This window comes from Leucoraja erinacea, chromosome 33 (genome assembly GCF_028641065.1).
Source record: "Leucoraja erinacea ecotype New England chromosome 33, Leri_hhj_1, whole genome shotgun sequence".
In the NCBI taxonomy this organism is placed as follows: domain Eukaryota; kingdom Metazoa; phylum Chordata; class Chondrichthyes; order Rajiformes; family Rajidae; genus Leucoraja; species Leucoraja erinaceus.
In genome coordinates, this window is record NC_073409.1 from 1,393,257 (window position 1) to 1,415,579 (window position 22,323).

General features: G+C 44.0%; 1 long non-coding RNA gene across 1 annotated transcript in view; it reads left to right on the plus strand.

Annotated features, from left to right (window-relative positions):
* Positions 1 to 12,149, plus strand: part of LOC129712532 (uncharacterized) — a 48,191-nt gene extending 36,042 nt beyond the window's left edge. Inside the window, exon 3 of the long non-coding RNA XR_008726072.1 lies at positions 12,055 to 12,149. This is a non-coding gene — a long non-coding RNA (uncharacterized LOC129712532). The remainder of the gene's footprint in view (positions 1 to 12,054) is intronic.
* Positions 12,150 to 22,323: the final 10,174 nt, after the last annotated feature.

The following is a 22,323-nucleotide window of genomic DNA, read 5'->3' on the forward strand; positions in this document are numbered from 1 at the left end:
CTTCTCCCCGCCACCCCCTAGTCTGAATAAGGGTTTCTGCCCGAAACGTTACTTATTTCCTTCGCTCCATAGTTGCTGCTGCACCCGCTGAGTTTCTCCAACATTTTTGTGTACCTTGGACCTGGAGAGCCAGCCTGACCCTTGTGCTGAGGACTATGGAGTGGGCTCGAAGCCACAACTCTGCAATTCTGCCTCAGCCCTGTCTCCCATCCATCTATGTCCATAAGTGATAGGAGTAGAATGAGGCCATTCAGCCCATCAGATCTACTGTGCCATTCAATCATTGCTGATCCATCCTTCCCTCTCAACCCCATTCTCCTGCCTTCTCCCCTTGACCCCATGACACCTGCACTAAGTCCGTTTGTAGTTGTAGTTTAGTTTGGAGATGCAGCATAGAAACAGGTCCTTTGACCCACCAAATCCACGGCAACCATCGATCGCCCTAGTTCTATGTTATCCCACTTTTGCATCCACTCCATACACAAAAGCCAATTAACCTACAAACCCGCACGTCTTTTGGAGTGTGGGAGGAAACCGGAGCACCCGGAGAAAACCCACGTGGTCACAGGGAGAACATGCAAACTCTGTACAGACAGCACCCGAGGTCGGGATTGAACCCAGGTCTCTGGCATTGGAAGGCAGCAGCTTCCTCCATCTTCACATCGATCACAGCGCTGACACAAACCATCTAGAACATTTGTGTACAGTTTCTGTAAACATTGGGGAATCTGTGACCATCTTCCATTTCCTATTTCCTATTTCAAATTGAAATGAAGCTGGCAAGTGCCAGTGTCTGAAGAAGGGTTTCGGCCCGAAACGTCACCTATTTCCTTTGCTCCATAGATGCTGCTGCTCCATAGATAGGCACCCGCTGAGTTTCTCCAGCATTTTTGTCTACCTTCGATTTTCCAGCATCTGCAGTTCCTTCTTGAACACAAGTGCCTGAACCGACTGATCTTGCCGCAGCAAATAAAACAATGTTTGTCCTTGCTTGGTTTCCCAAGGCCGCGCTACTTGATATAATTGATCCACACCTCACCGTCATCAATTCAGCAGAGAGATCATCAACAATCATGCCCGAGGCATCGTACCACAAGCTGAGCACCAGCCCGACAATCAAGAAAAGCGTCCAACTTAAAAATTGATCATGTTTAGATATACAACCTGAAAACAGGCCCCACTGCCCACCGAGTCCACGCCGACCAGCGATCATCTGTTCACACGCTCTGAAGAAGGGTCTCAACCCAAAATATCAACCACCCTCCTCCCCAGAGTTGCTGCCTGTCCCTCTGAGTTACTTCAGCTTTTTGTGTCTATCTTCGGTTTAAACCAACACACCACTTTCTCATTCACTCTTTACACACTAGGGGGCAATTTGCAGAGACTACTACATTTGCAAAACTGTACTGGCAGCTTCTGGTGACAATTCATGTGCATGCACCTGGTGTGTTGCTGGCTGCGGGCATGCACCAACTGACCAACGCATTGTTGCACACAGTATCGCACCAAGCCACCAGGCAGCGATGACAGCAGCTGCAACTCTGTGCAACATATGTCGGCACCAGGTAGGATGTTCTTTGCCCGAAGTAAGAATGAGGCTGGATGGCGCAAGTGTCTTGAGAATTATCTACAACAAAATGCATAAATGGAAAATGATGAGCAGGAAATCCCAGACCCTTGCTGCAGGAGTTTCAAGAGGCTCATTTACTGGTAGAGCATTTAATTAGAAAAGCTAATGAAATGTGTATTGTAGAGGAATTGAATGCAAAATAAGGAGATCATGCTTCAGTTACAGAGTGTGTGGATCAGACCACAGCTAGTGTACATAATTAGCCTTCTTATTTAATGAAGAATGCTTGATGTGTTGGAAAGTTAATTAGACTAGGAATGGAAGATTGTTAGACTAGAATGGATGAGCTGTCTCATGGGGAAAGATGGGGCAGGTGAGGCTTGCAACCAATGACCTTTAGAAGGCTAATGGCCCTGTCCCACTTGTGCGACTTTTTCGGCGACTGCCGGCACCCGTCATAGGTCGGCAAAAATGTTCAACATGTTGAAAATCCAGCGGCGAGCAGAAAGACGTTACGACTCTTTGGGCAACTGAGGAGACGACTCACAACCATACAGGCGACATGTCGCGGGGTGAAGCCTGTATGGTCGTGAGTAGTCGCCCAAAGAGTCGCACCTTGTTCTGGTCGCCGCTGGATCTTCAACACGTTGAAAATTACCTCAGCCATGGTGACGGAGCAGTAGAGTTGCTGCCTCACAGCGCCAGAGAACCGGGTTCGATCCTGACTACGGATGCTGTCTGTGTGGAGTTTGTACGTTCGCCCTGTGACCGCGTGGGTTTTCTCCGGTTTCCTCCCACGTACCAAAGACGTACGGATTTGTAGGTTAGTTGGTTTCTGCAAATTATCCCAAGTGTGTAGGATAGAATTTGTGCTGGTCAGCATTCACTCAGCGGGCCGAAGGGCCTGTTTCCATGCTGTATCTCTGAACCAGAATGGAAAGCTGAGTTGCAGTGCAATCAGATCAGCCATTTGCAAAAGCAATTTATTATGTTTGTCTTGAGGAGCATGTTGTATATAAGTTGCTTGTTCGTTCTGTCCATTCATATCACAGGTAGACTCAAGCAGTCTCCTCGCTGCTCGTTTTGCAAAACCAGTTATGAACGGCGGGATAATGGTGCAATGCACCTCACGCTGCCTCGGCAAGGCCAACAGCATAATCACGGACCAGTCACACACATGGCCACTCCCTCTCCCATCAGGCAAGAGGTACAGAAGTGTGAAAACGCACACCTCCAGATTTAGCGACAGTTATCAGGCAACCGAACCATCCTACCACAACCAGAGAGCAATCCTGAACTACTATCTACCTCATTGGTGACCATCGGACATTGCAGTCTTTACCTTGCACTTGTCATGTATCTGTACATTGTATATGGCTCAATTGTAATCATGTATTGTCCTTCCGCTGACTGGTTAGCACGCAACAAAAGCTTTTCACTACCTCGGTACACTTGACAATAAACTAAACTGAAACTGATGGGAGTTGAGGCCAAATTGTGAAATATCTCAGTGTGAAATTCAAAGGAAATATTGAAAGTCGGAGGTAATTGGAAACACTTCATAACATTGGTTGGTGTTTAAGGAGCGATCTGCAGAAATGGTCGGTTGTAAACAATAAATCTCTCTTAAGTAATCTCATGCTTCACATAGAAGTACAGAATGTTCACTGCGAAACGACAAAGACTCTGTGGAGAGTGACAGCGGCAAAAACACAAATAAAATCACTGGAGATTGTTACCACATATATCAGTCTCGGAGGAATTCAGCGTACAAACTGTCACAGCAGCAGTTACAACGCTTTCATCTAACTCCTCATATGGGACGTACCTTTAGAAAGGAGATGAGGAGGCATTTCTTTAGTCAGAGGGTGGTGAATCTGTGGAATTCATTGCCACAGATAGCTGTGGAGGCCAACGCATTGGGTATTTGTAAGAAAGCAGAGATAGATTGATTCTCAATTTGTACGGGTGTCAGGGGTTATATGGGGAGAATGCAGGTGAATGGGGCTAGGAGGGAGAGATAGATCGGCCATGATTGAATGGAGTAGACTTGATGGGCCGAGTGGCCTAATTCTGCCCCTATCATGTATGAATTTATGAGGTCAGGGAGTAATTAGTAGAAGCAGATTAAGATTTATTGGAACATGTAAGCACTTCTCCCTGCCTCATCGCAACTTACGCATGAAGTGCCCACATTGACCGACAGGAAGGAATAAAGAAAATCATAGCAGAAATATTCTATTTCTTTAGCCAGAGGGTGGTGAATCTGTGGAATTCATTGCCATAGACAGTTGTGGAGGTCAAGGCATTGTGTACTTCTAAAGCAGAGATTGATAGGGTTCGGATTAAGCTGAAGGAGGGTCTCGACCCGAAACGTCACCTATTCCTGTCTCCAGAGATGCTGCCTGACCCATTGGGTTACTCCAGTTTTTTGTGTCTATCATTCATTGACAGGTCTTGATTAGTAGACGTGTTAAAGTTTCGAGGAGAAGGCAAGAGAATGGAGTTGAGGATTATGGTAGCCACCAAGGCAGAGGTTTTTTTTAAATATATTTTAAAACTGACATTCCAAAGACGTGCAGGTTTGTAGGTTATTTGGCTTCTGTAAATTATCCCTAGAATTAGTGTACAGCTGATCGCTGGTCAGTGCAGACTCGGTGGACTGAAGGGCCTGTTTCCACACTGTGTCTATAAACTAAACTAAACCAAGCTGTGCTGGGATAGCTGATTTAACCAAACTTAAAATTAAAGAGACCATTTCCGGACATCAGACCTCAGGAAATATATGTTGAACCTTGAGGTCACAGCATTGACCTATGACCAGAGTCATAGCTACAAACTCAGCATCAAATTATCAATGTTAGATTCATAAGCTTCATTTGATCGATTTTGTGGGGATTCTGAGGCCGTCTATGAGTCAATAGAAAGAATTCATTTGGGGGCCTGTGACTAAAAACCAGAGTGAGGCCTCACAGATATGAAATTAGAAAATGTTTCCATTAGTAAAGGTGACACAAGGTTGAAATTCCTTTCTATAAAAGCCATTGGTGTAGGTCAACTATTAATTTTGAATGTACAGTAAAATCAATGTTTTTGTTAGCCAGAGACACCATGAGTCAAAGAGCCACCGTGATTTCATAAAATGTAGTGTATTTTTAACACAGCGATGTGATGAAAGCATGGGTCGACTGGGCTGGTATTCACTGGAATTTAGAAGGATGAGAGGGACTCGTATAGAAACATATAAAATTCTTAAACTATTGGACAGGCTAGATATGGGAAAAATGTTCCCGATGTTGGGGGAGCCCAGAAGTTTAAGAATAAGGGGTTGGCCAGTTAGGATTGAGATGAGGAAAGACCTCCTCACCCAGAGAGTTGTGAATCTGTGGAACTCTCTGCCACAGAAGGCAGTGGAGGACAATTCACTGGATGGATTCATGAGAGAGTTAGATTTAGCTCTTAGGGCTAATGGAATCAAAGGAAATGGGGAAAAAAAGCAGGAATGGGGTACTGAGTTTAGATGATCAGCCATGATCATATTGAATGGCCGAATGGCCTACTCCTGCACCTATTGTCTATGTTTCTGTGAATGTGGATTTCCAGCTAATGCCGAGCATCCTGAAGTACTCTCACGACACATGTTCATCTGATTAGCTACCAAATGAAGCAATCTCTTGTGAAGAAGCAAGTTTCAAGTCCAATTCCAGTGAATTCAAAATTAATATACATTACAAATATATTCAGTAAACATATTGTGGCACGAATAATAGGAGAAGATACCAATTTAAATAAAGATCAAAATGTTTGGAATTAATTCTTTGCAAACTGGATTAAGATGATCAAGTAATGTGCCATTATTTAACAAGCATTAAGATACGGGTAATAGACAAGAAATGAGACTCCGACTAATAGCTAATATGACCAATGCCATGAAGTTGGTCTCCTTTCAACGCGACTTGAGATGTGATGCAAAAGTACCGTAAAGATTGCTGATTTCAGTTCATGACGCGGATAGATCTACATCTCCGAATACAGATTTGAAAAATTCTCTTTTAAGGGGCCTTCTCTTCTATTTCTACTTTCCACTTTCTCTCAGCAGCCTTGATTTTATATATACACACTTCACGGGATCACTCTCTACCATCTATTTTTCCACTTGATTCCCTTTCTATTGTTTATAAATTTTCTTGTCAAGGCTTACTTCCTTCTTATAACAAAACTAGAGGTTGTACATAGAATGGATTACGGTATTACATAGTTGGCAAGGCCTTAGGTTCCACTGTACTGTTTGTGCTGTATTAACTTCTAATAAAATAAACAAAAACAAAAAAAAAAAGAAAAAAACATATTGTGGCACTGCGACTTGGTTTCAGTCATAAATGTTTGGAATTAATTCTTTGCAAACTGGATTAAAATGATCAAGTAATGTGCCATTATTTAACAAGCATTAAGATACGGGTAATGACAAGCAAATAGATCTTTGCTAATACTCTTGCCATGAAATATCCCCTGCAACGCGACTTGAGATAAGAAAAAGTATGAAATGCTCGTGTTTTTAAGCCTAAGGCCACTTTTCAAATCTTTTCAAAGTCTTTTTGAAGTCTCGTATCCATCCTCGAGCAGCCTTGAGGTATCGCCGCTGGGATCAGAGCCACAAACACTGAGCTTCTGATTCATCTGCCGGAGTATAAATCACAAACAAGGCAGCCTGAAATGTCAAAGGTGACTGTGAGTCAGGGAAGAGTTGTGCAAGGCCTGGCACAACATATGTACATTTCTTGCAATAAATTAATACAGAGATAACTTGACAAATCACAACCAACATTGTTTTTTTAACGACTGCCATGCTTTTGAGAGGGAATATAGATTTTTTTAATTTTTGTAAAACATTCTGTGTTCTAGGAATGCTATCAGTGGCTCAATTCCCTTCATTATACGACATGCCTGATATAAATATTTTAATCTTTTCAGCTTCTTTTCCTGCTCATGTATTTTGAATTTTTCCCTGTCCCTGTTCCTTGTGTTCCTGCCCCCCTCTCCATCCATCAGCAAGCCGCTGGTCCCTGATACTAAGCCTCATCAGCATCTATATTTTAATAGCTTACAACCCAATGTATGAACATTGAATTCTCCAATTCCTGATATCCCCGCAAAACACACACCCCCCCCCCCACCAATACCCCCCCCCCCCCTTTCTCCAGTTCCCTTGTCCCCACCTGGATTCAGACATTTCACCCCTACCACCAGAAACTCCCTATAATGTCCTGCCCAGAGCTGCTTACAATCCGCTGAGTTACTCCAAAACTCTCAAACATTTCTTATCCATTTCTCCTTAGATTCCAACCAGCTGAGTTGCCTGAAGAAGGGTCTCGTCCCGAAACATCATCCATTCCTTCTCCCTGGAGATGCTGCCTGCACCCACTGAGTTACTCCAGCACTCTGTGAAACGTCACCTATCCATGTTCTCCACAGATGCTGCCTGACCCGCTGAGTTACTCCAGCACTCTGTGAAACGTCACCTATCCATGTTCTCCACAGATGCTGCCTGACCCACTGAGTTATGGTGCAGCAGCATCTATGGAGCTAAGGAAATAGGCAACGTTTCGGGCCGAAACCCTTCTGGAAATAGGCAACGTTTCGGGCCGAAACCCGGAAGGGTTTCGACCCGAAACGTTACCTATTTCCTTAGCTCCATAGATGCTGCCTGCACCCGCTGAGTTACTCCAGCACTCTGTGAAACGTCACCTATCCATGTTCTCCACAGATGCTGTCAGACCCGCTGAGTTACTCCAGCACTCTGTGAAACGTCACCTATCCATGTTCTCCACCGATGCTGCCTGACCCGCTGAGTTACTCCAGTACTCTGTGTCCTTTTTTGTATTAACCGGCATCTGCAGTTCTTTGTTTCTATATTTTGAACCTGTCCTATCCGGTGGCGACAATTTGTAGCGGAGTGTTTTCTCAGATGAAGTGTGGGGAGTGTCTCAGAGGTCTGGCATGGGAACACAGGGTCATTTCAGAGATATAACTGGGTTTGGGGGAATGGTTTGGCAGTTTTTGTGTGTCTGGGAGTTTCTATTCATGGCATTGCAAGAAGCAATTGATCTGAAAACAGCCTGCGAATATATGTGTTAAATTGCAGCATTGTTGATGCCACTGGCAGTTGTATCTAACTGCATTGACAACCACTGGAGTCATGTCTCCATCAACATCTGAATTTTTCTTTCAAAGGTACTTTTAATAAGGTTAGAACCGGTTTTCCTGTGGAGACAAAGACTTTGTTTAGGTTAGAGATACAGTGTGGAAACAGGCCCTTTGGCCCATCGAGTCCATGCCGACCAGCGATCCCCACACACTAGCTCTATCCTACACATGGATGACAATTTATAGAAGTCTATTAACCTACAAACCTGTACATTTTTGGGATGTTGAAAGAAACCAGAGTACCCGGAGAAAACCCACGAGGTCACAGGGAGAACATAAAACTCTGTACAGATCTGTGGTCAGGATTGAACCCTGGTTTCTGGCACCAGAGTTCCCCCTGTATCTGTGTGGGTTTTCTCCAGACGCTGTGGTTTCCTCCTATATCCCAAAGACATGCAGATTTGTAGGTTAATTGGCTTCTGTAAATTGTCCCGATTATGTTGTATGTGGAAGTGGGAGAAGATAGAACTGGTGTACGGGTGATCGCTGGTTGGCATGGCCTCGGTGGGCTGAAGGGCCTGTTTCCATGCTGCCTCTCTAAACTAAAGTAAAAGTGAGCACTGTGACCATTCCATGCTGCGTCTCTAAACTAAATGTAAATGGCCAGTTAGTGATGGTAGGCATGAGCACAATGTGCTGAAGGGCCAGTTACCATCCTCTATGAAACATTGAAACATAGAAAATAGGTGCTGGAGTAGGCCATTCGGCCCTTCGATCCAGCATCGCCATTCAATATGATCACGGCTGATCATCCAGAATCAGTACCCCGTTCCTGCTTTCTCCCCATATCCCTTGATTCCGTTAGCCCTAAGAGCCAAATCTAATTCTCTCTTGAAAACATCCAGTGAACTGGCCTCCACTGCCTTCTGTGGCAGAGTAACGTCAGGAGAATGGGGTTAGGAGGGAGAGATAGATCAGCCATGATTGGATGGCGAAGTAGACTTGATGGGCCGAATGGCCTAACTCTGCTCCTATCACTTATGACCTGTTGATCAGAATTCACAACGCTATGAGGATCTATGATGTTTGGTTGATGTGTGCGGGTCCCATACTGAACTGGCTGGTCCATACTGGAAAAGCACACAGCACCACATCCAATACTGACGTCCATTGTATGTTTCATGGTGAACCAGTATTTTGTTTTTGTGTTGAATTACTGTCCTTTTATGTTATGTTATTCATCTGCCTGTTTCACGCCAGAGGGAGTACTCTCTTCATCTCTATATTGATCAACACTCAATACATTTTTCAGGCTGCAAATCTTGGGAAAAGATTTTTGTTTTCCTACTGTTGGCTTGGGAGGTGGAAGCGAGGGAACACTGCCAGAGGCATTACATCGACTGCTTACACAACTACCCTGCTGCCCCATGGAGAGAGGCTGTAATACAGGTCCTCTCTCTCCAAGATTACTAGCTAGCTTTGTATCACAGTGCAGCGGTTATGATGATACGGAGTGAGCTGATCACATTGCAGTCTGTAGACTTTAGAGGTACAGCATAGAAACAGGCCCTTCGGCCCAACCTGCCCATACTGGCCAACTTGTCCCATCTACATTAGTCCCACCTGCCTGCTTTTGATCCATATCCTAATAAACCAGTCTGATTCATAAATCTGTACGTCTTTGGAGGGTGGGAGGGAATTGGAGCATCTGGAGGAAACCCACGCGGTCACGGGGAGAACGTGCAAACTCCGTACAGACAGCACCCATATTCAGGATCACACCCGGGTCTCTGGCGCTGTGAGGCAGCAACTCTACCGCTGCACCACCGTGCCGACCAACACAGTCAGCACAAAACATTATTCTCCAAGGATATCACATCAAGAAATGCGTTGCTTCTCCCCAACAGGCCTCGATACAGTGAGGAGTGTACTGTGTATAGTGTACAGTCTTGGTTCCTGGTGTGCTACAAAAAGTTGTGAGCAGTCCAGTCCATCACCGGCTTTGACCTCCCCACCATCGAAGGGATCTATCGTAGTCGCTGCATCAAAAAGGCAGCCAACATCATCAAGGACCCACACCATCCTGGCCACACGCTCATTTCACCATTGCAATCAGGAAGAAGGTTCAGGAGCCTGGAAGCTGTAACGTCCAGGTTCAGGAATGTCCAGCTGGAATCCAGCGTTGAGCTTGACGAACTGCCATTAACTTGACGAAAGGCAGAGGAGGCTCAAGGGGCCAGATGGTCGTTTGTGCTTCTAATTTATATGCATGTATCCTGATAGACATGACGTACAGTTGTATGGGACTGGTGGGACATTAGTGAATCGCCCCCTGGTGGGCATCTTTTTGTTGTCCATTTTACCAATTAGTAGTTCAGCCCACAGTTAAAATCCTCTTCCCAAATTACCCTGAGGATGTGAAAACAATTCTGCGCTGACACTCCCGCCTTCGTTTATTTCAAACAAAAGGCAAACTTGTATTGGTGAATTAATTGGAAATAATGTCTTTGTGTTTCTTCTCTTACTGAGTAATAAAAAGCACAAAATACTGGAAACATTGAAGTTATTTGTTAGCATCTGCGATTATATGTTTAAGGGTGAACAGAAAACATGGAAGTAATTCTATTAGTCCAGATCCAGGAAGTCCAGATCCAGGGAGTCCAGATCCAGGGAGTCCAGAACCAGGGGCCATAGTTTAAGAATAAGGGGCAAGCCATTTAGAACAGAGATGAGGAAAAACGTTTTCACACAGAGAGCATTCTGAACATTAATAGCCCAATGCACATTATCAGTTTATTTATTTTTGTGTGTATATATATATTCAATGGTATATGGACACACTGATCTGTTCTGTATTTATGCCTACTATATTCTGTTGTGCTGAAGCAAAGCTAGAATTTCATTGTCCTATCTGGGACACATAACAATAAACTCTCTTGAATCTTGAGTGTGTGGAATCTTGTGAGTGTGTGGAATTCTCTGCTTCAGAGGGCGGTGGAGGCTGGTTCTCTGGATGCTTTCAAGAGAGAGCTAGATAGGGTTCTTAGGGATAGCGGACTTAAGGGATATGGAGAGAAGACAGGAACGGGGTACTGATTGTGGATGATCAGCCACGATCACATTGAATGGCGGTGCTGGCTCGAAGGGCTGAATGGCCTCTACTCCTGCACCGATTGTCTATTGTCTATTGTCTAATTGAATTGCATTCAAACAGCACCTTTCACAACACAAGAAAGGAGGTTTTAGTTTACAAATGCAGCGTGGAAAGTGGCTCCACACCGAACACTGATCACCCGTTCTCATTAGTTTAGTTTAGTTTATTGTCACGTGTGTCGAGGTACCATGAAAAGCTTTTGTTGCGTGCTATCCAGTCAGCGGAAAGACCATACATGATTACAATCGAGCCGCCCACAGTGTACAGATACATGATAAAGGGAATAACGCTTAGTGCAAGGTAAAGTACGATTAAAGATAGACCTGGGGTCTCCAGTGAGGTAGATAGTAGCTCAGGATGGCTCTCTCGTTGTTGGTTGGATGGTTCAGTTGCCTGATAACAGCACCTTTGTGGATGTTAATTTGTGTTTATTGTGTGTTTTGTTATTTATTATTATATGTAAGACTGCAGGCAACAAAATTTCGTTCAGACCGAAAGGTCTGAATGACAATAAAGGAATCCAATCCAATCCAATCCAATAGACTGTTCTGTGCCTTGCATATCATTGAACTAAGATCAGGTGCAATTTTTTTTTTAATAATAATTTCTGGCAGTGTGTACCAGCTGCAAATTTGGGTGGTGCAGTAACTGGTGAAAATAGATCGAGACAATTTGGAAGGTAGACAAAAATGCTGGAGAAACTCAGCGGGAGAGGCAGCATCTATGGAGCGAAGGAAATAGGTGACGTTTCGGGTTGAGTCTGTGACTGTATGCATGTAAATAGATTTATTTATGACTGTGTGTATGTAAATAGATTTATTTATTGAAATCATATTCTATGTCGCTCTTCCAGGGAGATGCTAGCTGCATTTTGTTGTCTCTGTACTGTACACTGACAATGACAATTAAAGTTGAATCTGAATCTGAATCTGAGATCCTTCTTCAGACTGAATGACTGGACAATTTGGATCTGTGTTCACCCTTTACCTGGTAATTGTGTCCAAAAGGTTTCTACTATTAGACACCAGTTGAATTATTTTTTTTGCAACACATTCCGGTGGGATCTGACCATTTGTTCTGGAGAAGAAGATTAAAGATTTTGATTCAGATATGGATTTTTTTTTTAATGTTGCAGGATTGATTGGCAGTTGTCCTAGTGAGAGTGATGCATTTTTTATTCCTGCAGTGCTCGTGAATCACCGGTGGATAACTTGAAAGTACCGATGGTGGGTGTCTAGCGAGCTGAAGTGTTTCCAAGCCATTCGAGATTCCATTCCAGCACAAAGGTGAATTGTCATGTAATATTTATCAGTGGCGTGCTGCATTGAATGTTAACACAGAGAACCAAAGTTACTGCTGCTCCCACTCTGCAATGAATATCCTAAACTTCCCACCAATCTATTTGTTCTCAATCACATTCAGGTACCTGTTCAAAGAAAAACCTCACTTTAAATTGTTTAAGAAGGAACTGCAGATGCTGAAAAATCGAAGGTAGACAAAAATGCTGGAGAAACTCAGCGGGTGAAGCAGCATCAATGGAGCGAAGGAATAGGTGACGTTTCGGGTCGAGACCCGGAAGGGTCTCGACCCGAAACGTCACCTATTCCTTCGCTCCGTTGATGCTGCCTCACCCTTAAGGATCTCGACCCGAAACGTCACCTATTTCCTTCTCTCCATAGATGCTGCCTCACCGGCTGAGTTTCTCCAGCATTTTTGTCTCCCCTGACTTTAAATTACAACTTTACCCTCGAGTGGGAGAGTCTAGGACCAGAGGACACAGCCTCAGAATTAAAGGATGTTCCTTTAGCAAAGAGATGAGGAGGAATTTCTTTAGTTGGAGGGTGGTGGAATCTGTGGAATTCTTTGCCACAGAAGGCTGTGGAGGCCAAGTCAGTGGATATTTTTAATGCAGAGATGGATAGATTCTTGAATAGTGCGGGTGTCAGGGGTTATGGGGAGAAGGCAGGAGAATGGGGTCAGGAGGGAGAGATAGATCAGGTGTGATGTTCATCAGAGGTTGTGAGCTAGCTTGTACACAGCAGAATTTTGGGCCAACTCATAGAAACATAGACAGTAGGTGCAGGAGTAGGCCATTCTGTCCTTCGAGCCAGCACCGCCATTCAATATGATCATCCCCAATCAGTAACCCGTTCCTGCTTTCTCCCCATATCCCTTGATTCCGTTAGCCCTAAGAGCTAAATCTAACTCTCTCTTGAAAACATCCAGTTAATTGGCCTCCACTGCCTTCTGTGGCAGAGAATTCCACAGATTCATAGGTCTCTGGGTGAAGATGTTTTTCTTCATCACCGGGAGTATTGCGTACAGTTTTGGTCTCCTAATCTGAGGAAGGACATCCTTGCCATAGATGGAGTACAGAGAAGGTTCACCAGACTGATTCTTGGGATGTCAGGACTTTCATATGAAGAAAGACTGGATAGACTCGGCTTGTACTCGCTAGAATTTAGAAGATTGAGGGGGGATCTTATAGAAACTTACAAAATTCTTAAGGGGTTGGACAGGCTAGATGCAGGAAGATTGTTGGGGAAGTCCAGAACAAGGGGTCACAGTTTATGGATAAAGGGGAAATCTTTTAGGACGGAGATGAGGAAAACATTTTTCACACAGAGAGTGGTGAATCTCTGGAATTCTCTGCCACTGAAGGTAGTCGAGGCCAGTTCATTGGCTATATTTAAGAGGGAGTTAGGTGTGGCTCTTGTGGCTAAAGGTGATCAGGGGGTATGGAGAGAAGGCAGGGATGGGATACTGAGTTGGATGATCAGCCATGATCATATTGAATGGCGGTGCAGACTCGAAGGGCCGAATGGCCTACTCCTGCACCTATTTTCTATTTTTCTATGTTTCATTTTAGTCCTAAATGGCCGACCCGTTATTCTTAAACTGTGCCTTACGTTAACAACGAGAAACAGCTTTGGAATAGTCATCCATAGGTTTAGTTTATTGTCACGTGTACTGAGGTACAGTGAAAAGCTTTTTGTTGCATGCTATCCAGTCAGCAGAAAGACAAAACATGATTACATTCAAGGCAAGATTCCAGCATCTATAGTTCCTTCTGTTCCTAAGGATTTATTTTGTAGGTTCCATCTAATAATAACCTACCAGGTCATGGGTAACACTAAATTTAAAATACATTGCTCACAATCTCCCATGAGCTTGATCTCGTGTGTTTAATGTGAACAAAGTAACTCCTCTGAAAGATGCCTTTTAATCCATGTGATAATGTGGTGGAGAAGGCAAGTCACACTAAGACAGCTAACAACACAATAAAGCTACACATAATCCTTTCCAATGATGAAGATTTGCTTCTAAAGGTTAGCTTTCTGACCACAAGCGCCCTCACATGTCTCAATTGGAAGATAAAAGTCACATAGCATGGCCCTAACTTTCTGCCATTCAGTTCCCCAGGATAAACCACTATTGGCAAAGTAGGAGATGACTTTCAAAGGTTCATTTATTTATTTATACATATCCCCCGGTTTCGCCAGTCTTCTGACTAATGGCTTTGAAACGGGTCCACCTGCGATCTTTGTCTACAGATGCTCTTAAACAAGCATAGGTACACATAGATACATAGATACATAGACAATGGGTGCAGGAGTAGGCCATTCGGCCCCTCAAGCCAGCACCGCCATTCAATGTGATCCACAATCCGTACCCCCGTTCCTGCCTTCTCCCCACACCCCTAGACTCCGCTAGCCCTAAGAGCTCTATCTAACTCTCTTTTGAATGCATCTAGTGAATCGGCCTCCACTGCCTTCTGAGGCAGAGAATTCCACAGATTCACAATATAGGAGTAGACTTCTCAGCCCTTCAAGCCTGTTCCAGTTTCAATAAGATGATAGTTGATCTTATTGTAACTTCAACTCCACCCTCTCAACTCTCATCCCCATCTTCCAACCTACCTCATTGGACACTGCACTTTTACTCTGGAACTGTTAGGCTACAAAAAAACTATATTCCACTATATTCTAGTGTTTTACACCTCGCTCTGCCCACGATATACTTGCACATGGCCCTGAATGTATTCAGTGCAATATTATCTTGAGTGGCTTGGATAGCATTCACACAAAATATTTTAATTATACACCAGTACAAACTACAATAATAGGCCAACGCCAATACTGTCACATGAAATGCACAGCCCTCCGTTCAAATATTCCCCTGACCCACCCAATCCCAACCCCTCTGAATTATCCTTCTGCTCAGATTCCAACCATCTTGACCTCTCTACTCCCCTTACTCATCCCAATCTCACCCCCTCTGAAACACCGCACTTTGCACAGAGCTGAAGAAGGGTCCTGGCCCGAAACGTCACCTATCCATGTTCTGACCTGCTCAGTTACTCCAGTACTCTGTCCTTTTTTGCAAACAAGCATCTGCAGTTCTGTGCAGGTCTTTGTTACTACCTGTTACCAATGCCCACAGTAACCTTTCACCCTCTTCCTTATCCATTGCTATTGTAAAATATTCAAAGACTCTGCTTCAAGCTCCCCTTGAGCAGAGGGATTCAAAGACTCACAACTCTAAGGCAAGTGAAAGATTGATTACCCGGGGTTCCTGAGCAGGGCAGCAATGATGGTTTCCTGATGTTTTTCTTCTTTCCACTGATGCAGCAACATTAGCCTGGGACTTATTGTCTCGAGTTGCCATGCCATGCAAAACTTTACAGATAATTTCAAGAAGTTTTGCAAATGGTGCTTTGATTAAGTTTAGTTTAAGTTTAGTTTAGTTCAGAGATACAGCGAGGAAACAGGCCCTTCGGCCCACTGAGTCCGATCCCTGCTACCCTACGCACAGTAGGGACAATTTACAATGATACCAAGCCAATTAACCTACAAACCTGTACGTCTTTGGAGTGTGGGAGAAAACCAAAGATCATGGAGGAAACCAAAGCAGGTCACGGGGAGAACGTGCAAACTCCGTACAGACAGCACCCATAGTCAGGATCAAACCCAGGTCTCTGGCGCTGTGAGGCAGCAACTCTACCGCTGCGCCACCGTCTTCAAGCTTTTTTTCATACAGAGACAAGGGAAAGGGAAATGTAAAATATACATTACAGGGTGTTGCTGATCTACCCCCCTCTCCCTGACCTCACATAAATAATATTGAGATCATCAAAGATTATTCTGTACATTTAACGAGGAAAAGTTTGTTCGTGGACAGATCCCAGCTACTTGCAATCACCAACTGCATCTTTCCGTCTAAACCGTCTTCCCCCACCTGGTTTGCCAGGTGAGGGGGGCTGTGGACCCCCAGCAGGACCAACAACAAGACCTGTCAAAGGGCGCATGAGCTTCTAGCGAGCCAACGGCCACCCACACTTCAGTAGAAGTTGCGATCACTGTCCTACACAGCATTGTAAGGCATGAAGAAGAACATGAAATGTAATTCTTCCCTCTCCTTGCTCCTCAAAAGAGAAGTTGTTATGTCGTTATGCAAATGAAAAATACTCTCAGACTCTAATGGAAATATCAACAAACTTGAAATTGTTGGAGGGTTATTCTTTTCTTTTTGAGTTAAGTGTTTGAGCTCAGTAATTTATGTGGCAGGGAAGTTGTAACTCCATGCCAGAACTATGAACTCATTAGAGAAAATAAAGGCTGATGCCACGAGATGTGTTGTAAGGTTGCATTTCGTTATCCTGAACATGCGCCAGAGGTAGGTAGTTAATGTCTGCTGCAGGCTTTGGTATCACAGTGCATTAGGAGCTTCTGCAGTGAACACGGCAACTCCACAATGCGTAGGAAGGAACTGCAGACGATGGTTTAAACCGAAGATAGACACAAAAAGCTGGAGTAACTCAGCGGGCCAGGCTGCATCTCTGGAGAGAAGGAATGGGTGACGTTTCGGGTCGAGACCCTTCTTCAGACTGAGAGTGTTCTGTAGTCAATGCCTACTATATTCTGTGTGCTGAAGCAAAGCAGGAATTTCATTGTCCTATCAGGGACACATGACAATAAACTTGAACTTGAGTCAGGGCAAAGGGAAACGAGAGATATTGATGGTGAATGTTTAGAGATATAGAACAAATGAATGAAAGATGTGCAAAAATTTGATTGGATAACACACACCAAAATGCTTTTCACTGTGCCTTGGGACTCGTGCCAATAAACTAAACTGAACTGAGACCCTTGTCCATCTTACACCCCAGCGGTATGAATATTGACTTCTCTAACTTCAAGTAACCCTTTGTTTTCCCTCTCTCTCTCCAACCCCTTGTTGTCCCTCTCTCTTCCCAGGTCTCCCACCAGTCTGACTGTCCCAGATTACATTTTATCTCCGGACAAAAAAGCTGGAGAAACTCAGCGGGTGAGGCAGCATCTATGGAGAGAAGGAATAGGTGACGTTTCGGGTCGAGATCCTTAAGGGTGAGGCAGCATCAACGGAGCGAAGGAATAGGTGACGTTTCGGGTCGAGACCCTTCCGGGTCTCGACCCGAAACGTCACCTATTCCTTCGCTCCATTGATGCTGCCTCACCCGCTGAGTTTCTCCAGCATTTTTGTCTACCTTCGATTTTCCAGCATCTGCAGTTCCTTCTTAAACAATTTAAAGTGAGGTTTTTCTTTGAACAGGTACCTGAATGTGATTGCGAACAAATAGATTGGTTCTATGAAGGAATCTATGGACCAGAAACGTTGCCTATTCCTTCTCTCCATAGATGCTGCCTCACCCACTGAGTTTCTCCAGCTTTTTTGTCCTTCCATTTTTTCCAGTATCTGCAGTTCTTTCTTAAACATTTTATCTCTGTTTGCTTTGTTATTACCTTCTCCGAGCTAACAATGATCTATTCTATTTCCTCCAGCCCCTTTGATATCTCGTTCTCCCACCTTACACTTCCTTATCTCTGTATCTCCCCTCTCCTCTGACTCTCAGTCTGAAGAAGGGTCTCGACCCGAAACGTCACCTATCCCTTCTCTCCAGAGATGCTGCCTGTCCCGCTGAGTTGCTCCAGCATTTTGTGTCTCACACCACAATGCATGAGGCTTGCAAGATTCTCCGCAGTTTGTACATCAGACGTTGTCTATTGCTAACTCCTCAAGCAGGGCTATTCAAACTGACCAACATCTTTGGAACATCAATGGCCCATTTTTCTTTAGGAATAATTTAACCAGCATGAGCTATTGGCTGCTCTGTGCTGTGCTGCCTGCTGTTCATGCTGAGTTTAATTACCATATTTCTGTTCCCATTTATTGTTTTTTTGACAGCCTAATCAAGAGACTTGTTCAACATATTTAAGGAAACAAAGGAGTTTACCAGATATAATCAGGTACAATTATAATTGAAATTACATCACTCATGTTCACTTAATGAGCACTCGATTCCAGATGTGTAGTGCAACATCAAAGGCACCTTCTACTGAATGCAGCAGATGGACACAGTTGCCTGCTACACGAGGCAAAGAAACATGTACTTGTGCATTACATCAGGCAGAACCTTTCCCCACTAGAGGACGTAGCTATTACGTCGGGGGGGGGGGGGGGGGGGGGAGGTTGAATGGAGGAGTGGGGGCAAGTTGTTTTACCACAGAGGGTGGTGTGGGCCAGGGACACATGGTGTTGGAGATGGTAATGCAGGGACTAGAGAGATATGGACCATATGGAGATTGGTTTAACTTGGCATCACGTTTGGCCCAAACATCGTGATACTGGACTGTCCTCTATTCTGTGTGTTTGTTCATGGTTTACTGAAGAGTAAAAAAACTAAGAAACACAGTGTTCGGAATCAGTGCATCTCCTCAAATAACCAGGACTTTTCAAGTCAAGTCACTTTTGTAGGTAACTAGACTGTTTCTACACTTCAAGGTTCACAAACGATATCTGCCCATTGAATCTGAAGAAGGTGCCAATCTTAAATATTGCATAGAAACATAGAAAAATAGGTGCAGGAGTAGGCCATTCAGCCCTTCGAGCCTGCACCGCCATTCAATGTGATCATGGTTGATCATCCACAATCAGTACCCCGTTCCTGCCTTCTCCGCAAATGATACCCATCCATTCCCTCCACAGACGCTGCCTGACCCACTAATTTAATCAGGCACATTGTGTTTTGGCCATTGAATCTGTTGGCTAAGGTATTATTAACATTCCCAGAGGTTGCATCAGTTTTCAAAAAATACTGTGGGATCTTTACTTGTTCATAAGTGATAGGAGCAGAATTAGGCTATTTGGCCCTTCAAGTCTACTCCACCATTCAATCATGGCTGATCTATCTCTCCCTCTCAACCCCATTCTCCTGCCTTCTCCCCATAACACCTGACACCCGTACTAATCAGGAATCTATCTATCGCTGAGCAGTACGGTGGCATAGCAGTAGACCTACTGCCTTACAGTACCAGAGACGCAGGTTCGATCCTGACCACGGGTGCTGTCTGCACGGAGTTTGTACGTTCTGCGTGGGTTTTCTCAGAGATCTCCGGTTTCCTCCCGCACGCCAAAGACGTGCAGGTATGTAGGATAATCGGATCCGTATCAGTGTGTAAAACAAAATTAAAAAATTGTCCCTAGTATGTGCAGGATCACGTTAAGGTGCAGGGATCGCTGGTCGGTGCAGACTCGGCTGTTTCGGCTCTGTATCTCTAAACTAAACTAAGCAGTTTCACGATGCACAGAATCTCTGCTCTGTCACGCATGAACAGCCTAGCTCACCTGCGTACAATATGGGCACAGAGTCTGGCACACACACACACACACACTCTCAACCACGTTTCACAGTCTCTTCCCGTGACTCTGTCTCTCTTTCTCTTTCTCTCCCCTTAATTTTTTTGACATTGACATTGTACATAGAATGGTGCTTTTGGCAATATTTTGATTAAAAAAACATGAGTTGATATATCATCCAAAGATGACGTGAAGATCGAAGTTACAAGCTTTTGAAGATCATGCCTAAAACATTTGATAAAATAAGTACACCTTGATAATTGATAATGGTAGATGCTGGAAATCTGAAATACACAACAAAAACAAGGAAACATATTTTTTTCTAACAAGTTGCTTTTCAAATGTTGTCGACCAATTATCACATGAAAAACCCACAGGTTTTTGGCAGGTTAGTTGATGCTGGCTATCTCAGGGAAAGTATCTTGTAATCAAAAGCATATTGTTTCAAAAGCACGCAGGAATATAAAGCATAATGCAGGTATCAAAAACAGTACGTTTGAATGCAAGAATTGGAAAGTAAATCGAAAAAGGGAAAAGTTGTCTCTTACCTGTTGTGGCACACCTGGCCGCCACCTGACATCTTCCTTCAGTCAGAGGAGCTGGCCACGGAGAGTGCTCTGAGTGAAGTATGATGATTGCCAGTCTTTGCTCAGCCCTTACCTCACGGTGTTGCAATGTTCTCTAAACCTGACCCAGAAACGCTGACATCTGCCAAAACCGCACAGCTGGAATTGAGCAGGAGACGGGGGGCACCAGAGCTGATGCTTTTGTGATTGGAAAAGAAGCATCTTAATGGTAGACAAAAGTGCTGGAGAAACTCAGCGGGTGCAGCAGCATCTATGGAGCGAAGGAAATAGGCAACGTTTTGGGCCGAAACGTTGCCCATTTCCTTCGCTCCATAGATGCTGCTGCACCCGCTGAGTTTCTCCAGCTTTTTTGTGTAACCTTCGATTCTCCAGCATCTGCAGTTCCTTCTTAAACACAGGTTTGTAGGTTAATTGGTTGCAGTAAATTGTAAATTGTCCTTTGTATATGGAATAATACGAGGTGATCACTGTTTGCCGCGGACTCAAATGGTAGAAGGACTTGTTTCAAGGGCTATTTTACCTGTTCCTGGGGCTATTTTGCATGTTTCTAGTGTTATTTTGCATGTTTCTAGTGCTATTTTGCATGTTCCTAGGGCTATTTTGCATGTTCGTAGGGCTATTTTGCATGTTCCTAGGGCAATTTTGCATGTTTCTAGGGCTATTTTGCATGTTCCTAGGGCTATTTTGCATGTTCCTAGGGCTATTTTGCATGTTCCTAAGGCTATTTTGCATGTTCCTAGGGCTATTTTATTTTGCATGTTTCTAGGGCTATTTTGCATGTTCCTAGGGCTATATTTTGCATGTTCCTAGGGTTATTTTGTTCATGTTCCTAGGGCTATTTTGCATGTTCCTAGGGCTATTTTGCATGTTTCTAGGGCTATTTTGCATGTTCCTAGGGCTATTTTGCATGTTCCTAGGGCTATTTTGCATGTTCCTAGGGCTATTTTGCATGTTTCTAGGGCTATTTTGCATGTTCCTAGGGCTATTTTGCATGTTCCTAGGGCTATTTTGCATGTTCCTATGGCTATTTTGCATGTTCCTATGGCTATTTTGCATGTTCCTATGGCTATTTTGCATGTTCCTAGGGCTATTTTGCATGTTCCTATGGCTATTTTGCATGTTCCTAGGGCTATTTTGCATGTTCCTAGGGCTATTTTGCATGTTCCTAGGGCTATTTTGCATGTTCCTAGGGCTATTTTGCATGTTCCTAGGGCTATTTTGCATGTTCCTAGGGCTATTTTGCATGTTCCTAGGGCTATTTTGCCTGTTCCTAGGGCTATTTTGCATGTTCCTAGGGCTATTTTGCATGTTCCTAGGGCTATTTTGCATGTTCCTAGGGCTATTTTGCATGTTTCTAGGGCTATTTTGCATGTTCCCTAGGGCTATTTTGCATGTTCCTAGGGTTATTTTACGTTTCTAGGGCTATTTTGCATGTTCCTAGGGCTATTTTGTATGTTCCTAGGGCTATTTTGCATGTTCCTAGGGCTATTTTGCATGTTCCTAGGGCTATTTTGCATGTTCCTAGGGCTATTTTGCATGTTCCTAGGGCTATTTTGCATGTTCCTAGGGCTATTTTGCATGTTCCTAGGGCTATTTTGCATGTTCCTAGGGCTATTTTGCATGTTCCTAGGGCTATTTTGCATGTTCCTAGGGCTATTTTGCATGTTCCTAGGGCTATTTTGCATGTTCCTAGGGCTATTTTGCATGTTTCTAGGGCTATTTTGCATGTTCCTAGGGCTATTTTGCATGTTCCTAGGGCTATTTTGCATGTTCCTAGGGCTATTTTGCATGTTCCTAGGGCTATTTTGCATGTTCCTAGGGCTATTTTGCATGTTCCTAGGGCTATTTTGCATGTTCCTAGGGCTATTTTGCATGTTCCTTGGGCTATTTTGCATGTTCCTTGGGCTATTTTGCATGTTCCTAGGGCTATTTTGCATGTTCCTAGGGCTATTTTGCATGTTCCTAGGGCTATTTTGCATGTTCCTCGGGCTATTTTGCATGTTCCTCGGGCTATTTTGCATGTTCCTAGGGCTATTTTGCATGTTCCTAGGGCTATTTTGCATGTTCCTAGGGCTATTTTGCATGTTCCTAGGGCTATTTTGCATGTTCCTAGGGCTATTTTGCATGTTCCTAGGGCTATTTTGCATGTTCCTAGGGCTATTTTGCATGTTCCTAGGGCTATTTTGCATGTT